At 35.2% G+C, this 8,415-nt stretch overlaps 1 long non-coding RNA gene across 7 annotated transcripts; it reads left to right on the top strand.

Annotated features, from left to right (window-relative positions):
• The first annotated feature begins 215 nt into the window (after positions 1–215).
• LOC149710187 (uncharacterized) lies at positions 216–6,524 on the top strand. 7 transcript variants are annotated; one of them, XR_016376936.1, is made up of 4 exons: positions 216–746; positions 813–967; positions 1,754–5,547; positions 5,618–6,524. It is a non-coding gene; the product is annotated as an uncharacterized LOC149710187 (long non-coding RNA). The 7 variants fall into 7 exon arrangements; XR_016376932.1 differs by having other exon boundaries at positions 216–967; positions 1,754–5,370; positions 5,424–5,547; XR_016376924.1 differs by lacking the exon at positions 813–967 and having other exon boundaries at positions 216–621.
• The last annotated feature ends 1,891 nt before the right edge of the window (positions 6,525–8,415 follow it).

Raw genomic sequence — 8,415 nt, 5'->3', positions numbered from 1 at the left:
GGGGTACTCCCCAGTGCTTAGCGGGAAAGCCTAACGCGTAATGTCGATTACGGAAACTTAATTGCTCGTATCTTCTTTAATATTACAAATAAAAACATGGTTCCAATTGATAATATTCATTATTTTAAACGCTCTTTCGATTAAAAAAGAGAAAATTCTAGCTTAAAGTATCCCTTTAAACGAATTTTCCGCCAAAGTTTATTTTTTTAAAGAGATGAGTTATACGGTAACATTCCGATTAGTCATTCGCGAATCGCTTCAAATTGAAATTCGATTTTATTTTATCTAGAAAACTATGTTTTTACAATCTTTGAACTCTTAACGTAATTTAGGGATGACTGTGTTTTTCTTATAAATGGAATAGTTTTAACGGGCGTGCGAAGAATACGTGAAATGTTACCACGAATATGTGAAGTAAACTGTATTAGTTTAAACATAAGTTCATAAGATAGGTTCATAATAGGATACTGAGATATTGTCATGAAGTGATGTAGACCATAGATTCTTGCCTGATGAGACGCTGTCAAAGGCTCAGTATAAACTAAATAGAGAGATGGAAGTCCTGCAATTTAACCTAGTGTAGCCATTAATTCTCGCTTGTCGTTTTCGAACTAGCTCTCAGTAAGTCTCTAGCATTACGAAGTATATTTAGTGTCATACTTATGGAACATATCTTATAAACTTATGGTTTAAAGAGGAGATTATCTATTCGCACGAGAAAACGTTTTTAACGCAGGGAAGGAGGGGTAAGATACGACATTGATATTGAGGGAAATTAGAGAATAGCCGCGTGATATTGTTTATTTTTTTAGAAACTAATTGTTTACAACTTTCAAATTTATTAAATCGACGCTTAGAGGTTAATCATAAAGATAAAAGTTTACGGGTTCAGAATAAGACGCTCTTAATGGGCTTAATGGCTCGCCTCCGTCCCAACCTTGAGAAGAAGCCAAATAACAAAGCACTTGTAATGAACCTTTCCTTTAGTGTTAATGATATCAACCTTGCAGTTTGGTAAATTAAATTCAGAAATAATCGAATTGTGACCGTGCATAAAGAACAAACAAACAAACACTACGATCTGATTTATACAGGGTGTTTCTGATAAGTCTGCCATAAATTAAGGTTCGAAAATGTAATATCTATGACATTTTCCCGTCCGGGTCACTGTTTTCAAGTTAAGATTGGACCATTTTACGGATGACCCCTTAAATTTAATTAAGAAACTGATTAAGACAATGATTTCTAATTCAATGAAGGGGTCACCCCTAAAACACTCAAATCATAACTTGAAAACATTGTCCCTAATTGTGGCAAAATAAAGATAGAAGTTACATTTTCGACTCAAAATCGCCCAAAGAACACCGCCCTTAATTTATGGCAGACTGATCAGCAACACCCTGTATATATATGCATAATATATCACAATATCGGCCTTTATAAATAAACCGAGCTCTGCGTCTTGATTAACACAATAAAATATCTGATTGCATCGCATAAATAAACTGAGGGAATAATGAATTCATCCTCAATATTATAATTGCGTTTAAATGGACTATACCCTTGTGGCTATCAGGTAAAAATTTGTAAAACGTTTAAGATGCGCAATAGAGCTCGCGATACCAACCAAGACCAGAAAACTATCAAAAAAGAAAGAAAAATAAGAAAACTTCTTTTTCAAAAAATATAAAGAATCTAAGGCGTTTGATGGTTACTACGATATTCAAACAAGCGTTTTTATTCATCCCTAAAGAGCTGCCGCGCTGAAAAGAGATCCATCCGAGGCTCTAGAGAAAGATGGGAGAGAGAAGAGAAGACAAGGATGCTAAGAGAACAAGGATTTTTGGTGCAAAAACGAGCATAATATTGGTTGGATGATTGATGTTCCGCCAACATCCCCCTCCCCCCTATTCCCCGTATCCTTCTTACACTATCCACCAGAAGAAAAAAAGCTAAGAAAACCAAAGAAAAAATGTTATATTCCACCAAGTTATAAGAAGATCCTCAGGCCAAAAGCGAGTGATGCTCGCTCGCAATAACGAGGCTTTTTTTATTATACGATAAAAAAGGTTTGACGCCTCCAAAATATGCCAAGGAAAGAAATTTTTCTTAAAAAAACCTGTTAGCAATATTCAAAAGGTCGTGTTCGCATTAGACTTATTAAGCTAATTAGTAAAGAGGTATTGATCATGCATTTTGGGGTTTTTTGAAAAATAAGCCATACTAGAAAATACAATTGCATGCGCTGAAATATGCGAGATAGGCTGAAGGGTAATGACTTTGATGTCAAGCTATCACTGTAAGGTCAGTGCTTGGAAATTAGTAACGGCTAGAGTAATTAAGGGGTGTTCTTTGGGCGATTTTGAGTCGAAAATGTAACTTCTATCTCCATTTTGCCACAAGGGACACTGTTTTCGAGTTATGATTTGAGTGTTTTAGGAATGACCCCTTAATTAAATTAGAAATCATTGTCTTTCAGTTTTTTAATTAACTTTACGGGGTCATCCGTAAAATACTCCAATCTTAACTTGAAAACAGTGTCCCTTAATACAAAATGGAGATAGAAATTACATTTTCGACTCAAAATTGATTTCCCAAAGAACATCCCTCTTAATTTATGCTAGACTTATCAGAAACACCCTGTATTGTAAATATTATATTTTATAACGTGGCAAGTGAGATTGTTAGTTAAGAATATCTCGCTCGAGTTTCGAACCCAATTGCAAACGAAGGTCGAATTCTTTATTTACCCCTTTTTCCACAACGATTCTTCCAAACCTGGAGCACCTATTTTATCACTATCATCTTTTATTCAAATTTCTCCCAAAAGCGACACTGTGTAACTTGTCCAAATAATTATCTTTCGGCGACTAAAATCGAGTTAGGGTTCATTCAAATAGCAGTGTATCGTATTCTTTCGTTTATTTACTCTTGATATGGATAACGTAGAGAAAGCCAGGCAGAATCAGTTTAATTACTCTGATTCTTTCCTTTGGATGAATTATTTTACGCACTTTTAGTGATGAGTTTCAATAAATTAACAATTTATAATGAGAATTCAACCGTTTTGAAGATGGGGAAAGGAAAAAAAAAAAATGAAAAGAAGAAAAAAAAAGTGAGGAAAAATTCAAGAGTATCTAAGATGACTTTTATTTGTGGGCGTAATTAACAAGGTGGAGCCTTGTGTTTTTTAAGTGGAAAAGCGTGAAAAGCGTTTTTTCCTCCCCAAAATAGCTGTCACGTGGGCGGAAAGATCTTCGCATCCCGACAGAGATTGGAGAGCCCGCCAAAAAAAAAAAAAAAATGCCGAATTACCCGCCAAACAAGAAATTGCGTTTTTAACATAGCTTTAATTTCATGAAGTGCTCAAGTTTTACACGAATGTTGCAACTTCGTGACCCCTTTTCAAAAGTCACGGGGTTAAATAGAATCAGGTGTTTCTTAAAACTGAACTTTAATGGGTCTGCGCATGGACAACAAAGACATTAGTTATGGCTTCAAACAAATGATGGACTGGTATAGCGATGAAGGAATATCTAAGGTCTTTGTTGTCCACATACTGTCCTATCAATGTTCCGTTTTAACCCTATGTAAGCAGGCGATACTTGGGCCGAGGGACATACACTTATCGCAATCGGTGTATACGACTGTACCTTGGACGATACAAAAGGATTCCATCTAATGTTTAAAAGCCCTGCCCTTGACAGTGCTAAAATGATTAAGTTTAATCATAAGTTCATAAAATATCTTCCATAAGTTTGTCACTGGTTACTGAGAGCTTGTCGTGAAGTGAAGTAGCCGAAACACCATAGATTCAAGTAAAGCGACGCCTGGTGAGATGCTGTCAAAGGCGTAGTAATGCAGACTAAATAGGAAGATGGAAGTCCCGCAAAATTAACCGAGTAAGGGACTTCAATTCTCGCTTGTCGTTCTCGAACTAGCTCGAGCTGTAAGTCTCTAGCATTACGAAGCAATGGAAGTGTCATACTTATGGAACATATCCCATGAACGCTTTGTGATTATCCCCTCGACTGTGCCCCCTTGAAACTTATGGAACATATCTTATAAATTTTTGGCGTAATCGGCCCTACCTTTCGAAAAGGGTTTGCTAACCGGTTTTCTAATAAGTTTAACTTTAGTATTCTTGTTAGAATTAAACGAATTCTATACCATGAATAGTTTAACAAGAGTGGTGGGGGACATCAGATCATCGCTTCTATTAAAGAAGGTTTTCTTTTTTTCCTGATTAAAGGAAAATTTTCCATAAGACGTGAAAAGGTATATAGGAGTCTAGAAGAATTCACGCAAGGGTAATTTTTATCCAAGGCTTAAGGAGAAAATCTACAGATCATCCATCTTAGGTGGCGGTGCATCAAGGTGGACAGTTAAACCAGCTAGTTCTCTGGCTTTGGACTTTTAATGTAGTTTCAAAGCTGAGTAAAATATACTTGTGGTAGGTTAGGTAGGTAACCCATCGTTTTTATAATTTTTTGCTTGTGACACTTTTTCTTAATTTTGTTAATTTTTTAAAGTAAAGGGCCACGATATTTTCTTTTTCCAAAAATGATAAAATAAGAAATAATAAATTAAAATTGATCTTATACTCAGGGTGTTTCTGATAAGTTTGTAATAAATTAAGGATGTTCTTTGGGCGATTTTGAGTCGAAAATGTTATATGATATTTTGCCCTAAGGGATACTGTTTTCGAGTTATTATTTGAGTGTTTTAGGGATGACCCCTTAATTAAATTGGAAATCAATGTCTTTCCGTTTATTAATTAAATTTAAGGGGTCATTCCTAAAATACTCCAATCTTAAAAAACAGTGGTCTAGATGGATTTTTTACAGAAAATTTGGTTGAAAATGACAAATTTTCGTTACCTCTTTAAGGACACAGTTTTTCTAGATATCTCCCCTAGATTATTTACTAAATAAACGTTTTTTCTGCAGGTTTTTTTTTTTAAATAAGGACCCTGCAAATACCGATTTTAGGCTAGATTAAGGATCTTGCAGGAAAACAGGGACTTTAGAGACCCTGCTAACAGTAAGCTGAGTGTCCTTTCAAAGTAGAAATTTTTAACTTACGAATGTTTTCATAATTTAAAAGTCACTTTGAAAAAAAAATATATATATATTAAAATTTATTGGGAAAATCAAAAGCGAAAATGTTTGTCATTCATTTTGTCTCCGGAAAATCTTGGAAGTTTTTATCGGTGTTTCTTACCGCTTGTAAGAAAGATTGTGACGGCGCGCGCGGTACTTTTTGAAGGAACCGACCGACATTTGGTTGAAAAGTGCGCTCCACAACTCAACTCTCACCGGCCAATAAATTAGGGATAAAAAAAAACACTACATTTCTTATCTTTTTAAGGTAAGTTTCGTGACAGTTTTTATTTTATTTATTTTTTTTCTTCTCTCTCACAGGTACAAGAGGACTTCTTTCAATGATTTTATCAGTCGGGAATGTGGCAAAACTGTGAAAACGCATGTTTTATCGCCACACGTACTAAAAATGGCGTTTCAACCCTTTTCCTTTTTGTACCGAACGGTATGTTTCGGAACTTTGGATCCTTTTGAAGTTAAGGTATACCATCAATTCGATTTAAATTCCAAACCAGCTTTATTTCGAAATGATCAACTTGCTTATACGGTATAGTACAAGTTTATGACTAAAAGTCGGCACTGTTACCAGGAAAACCAAATCACATCCCTTATGCTAGGCGTCTACAGAATCTCCATCTCTTACCGTTAACGACTCGCCGCGACGTATCTGACTTAGTGACGTTTCTTAGGCTTGCGCGATCTCCGATCTTTGATCTAGATGATTTTGTCCGAGTTAGCTCGAGGCATTCTGTCCCCACCTACTTCGTCCCATACGCAAGATGTCTGGCCTTAAAGAACTCGTATTTCTACCGGATAGTACGATTGTGGAATAGCCTGCCCTGCGACATTCGTCAAAATTGTACACTTTCAATACCACGATTTCGGTCTCTAGTGTCTAATTTTGTCTTCAATAATTGGTTACGTGAAAATTTGTAATTTTATTTATATATTTAATTTTTTTTTTCTGTATGGTTCTCTTTATTGTTGTCTCGTGTTGTCCCGGTAACCACCACATATAGGCTTGCCTCTGTGGTTGCCAGCGAATTATTTTTGCGAAATAAATATTATTATTATTATTATTACCGCTTTAACTGATAACATCTGAAACCGATTTCAATGCTTAATCAAGGAGAGGGCCCAAGAATGGATATTTTTGATTGAAAATAATGGTTTTTGTATTGCGTGTTCAAATTATTATCAAATGTAGACCGAGCTTCAATTGAGGACCTTAATAGATCATCCCATTAATTCGGACAGAAAAGTACAGAGAAGTAACCAAGCGGAAAAATAGGAAGTTGGGTTATTTACCTCTCGCCAAGGAGCACCGTTAGAGGGCAGTAGGAGTTGACTAGCTTCACGCCACGTTTAGTGAACTCCGACGAGAATCTGACATTGCCTTTTGGCGCAAGGGAAATAACTCAAAATGGCGGCCTCCATTCTGTGTGTTGGTTTCTCTGCATGCATTTAATGGAAGAGTCTGTGTGTGATTAAAATGTCGATGAAAAACTTGGGTTTTGTTGTTTTTCTAGTAGTTATTGCTAAGACCATGAGTGGTTTTCAGTTCATGAAAAACTTATTAACTACAGTCAAGCTGGTAGAAAAATATGTGAAGATTAGCTCGTTGCATTCTGGGGTAAAGAGAGCAATTGCTAGATGGCGTTGGTCAGTGTTTTGATAGACCTTTTCGATGTAAAAAAGGGGGTAGGCAGCCTCAGTATTGGGACATACAAAGGGGTTGATACATTGCCATCCGTCTCTGCGCACTCCCATGATGCAAAAACACTACAGCGCAGGCGCCACAAAGCGAGATGGAAGGCGGAGTTTTACCCCCTCTTAAATACATGCCCTTTGTACATTCCCTCAAATGGTCTATTGAGTGAAAACACCCGGTGATTTAAGCGATTTCTGGCAGACCTTTCAAAAACACTTGTATATAGATAGAGAGAGACTTATGAAGATAAACTTATGCCCGTGCTTCTTGCTTGTTAAATGAAATTGGCACTCCTAGATCTCAGTCGTGAATTAAGTTTCTTTAACGTAGAAAAATCGAAAAAATAATCCCAAATCCGGGAGATTTATTTCAAGAAAATTAAATTTTATTTGCGGGGAAAATCCAGTTTGAAAAAGGCGTCGCCAACTTGATTCTTAAAAAAAATTATTTCAAGACAGTCCTGAATGTACGAAAAAGAAAAACAAGGGACATTTTGTAATTGAAATTTACTATAGGGAAATATTATTTTAAGCCAACTAAAATTTAATGCGAAAGTAATTAAATCCTGTATCTTATAAATGCATGTTATAAAATATAAAAGATATGGGTATAATTTAGATATTTCGTGTCTTAGCCAGCCTCCTGAATCGAAATTTGAGTGTATATCATTAAAAATATATATATATGTACTGTATATGTATGAAGACTTCAAGGAATTTACAAGAAAATGAAAGAAATTGTAATTTTCTCCGCAATAAGAAAGATACGCTCATAAATCATCTTAGACAGGTGTACCTATACATGAAACATTCGCGACATCCCAAAGAAAAATAACCTAAACCTTGTACGAGCAAAAGTAAATTTCAACCAAAGGTATGCGAGTGTTATTAACAATTAAATGAAATTGAAGTATGCCCAAAAATTTCTAAATGGTTTTAAATAGCTATCATTCCAAATACTTTAAAATTAAGGGTAGTAGCGTTTAATTTCGACAACTCAAATGTTTTAAACGTGAAAATTAGAAATAACTTAATTTTTTATTTTGAAAATTGGCAATATTTATAGAACGGATTAGGTTATGACGTCATAACTGTGTCGGTTTCTGGTGTATAAAATATCTGTATAGCTAGGGACTCAACATGACGACACTGTGTTGTTTATTTCAAACGGAAAACACGTATCAATAAAATTCCATATATAAACATGTTTCGATCAAATTCAATACAAAAACATGTTTCGATCAAATTCAATACAAAAACATGTTTCGATCAAATTCCACACAAAAACATTTTCGATCAAATTCCCCGCAAAAACATGTTTCGATCAAATTCCACGCAAAAACATGTTTCGATCAAATTCTATACAAAAGCATGTTTCGATCAAATTCTATACAAAAGCATGTTTCGATCAAATTCTATACAAAAGCATGTTTCGATCAAGAACAGAAATTCAACTTTTTTGACTCAACTTATAGACGGCGCAATCCGAATTTAAACAATCTCTCAAAATTTGATCATATAAGTCAAGCTAAACACCCTGTACAATTTATCCAATCTGAACTTAAAGAATTATGAAAGTAGAAACATTTTCTGGTAAATGTCA

The sequence above is a fragment of the Phalangium opilio genome, unplaced genomic scaffold, assembly GCF_054372755.1.
Source record: "Phalangium opilio isolate 3A_F unplaced genomic scaffold, DU_Popi_V2 ptg000011l_1, whole genome shotgun sequence".
Taxonomy (NCBI): domain Eukaryota; kingdom Metazoa; phylum Arthropoda; class Arachnida; order Opiliones; family Phalangiidae; genus Phalangium; species Phalangium opilio.
This window is presented reverse-complemented; position numbering and strand designations above follow the sequence as displayed.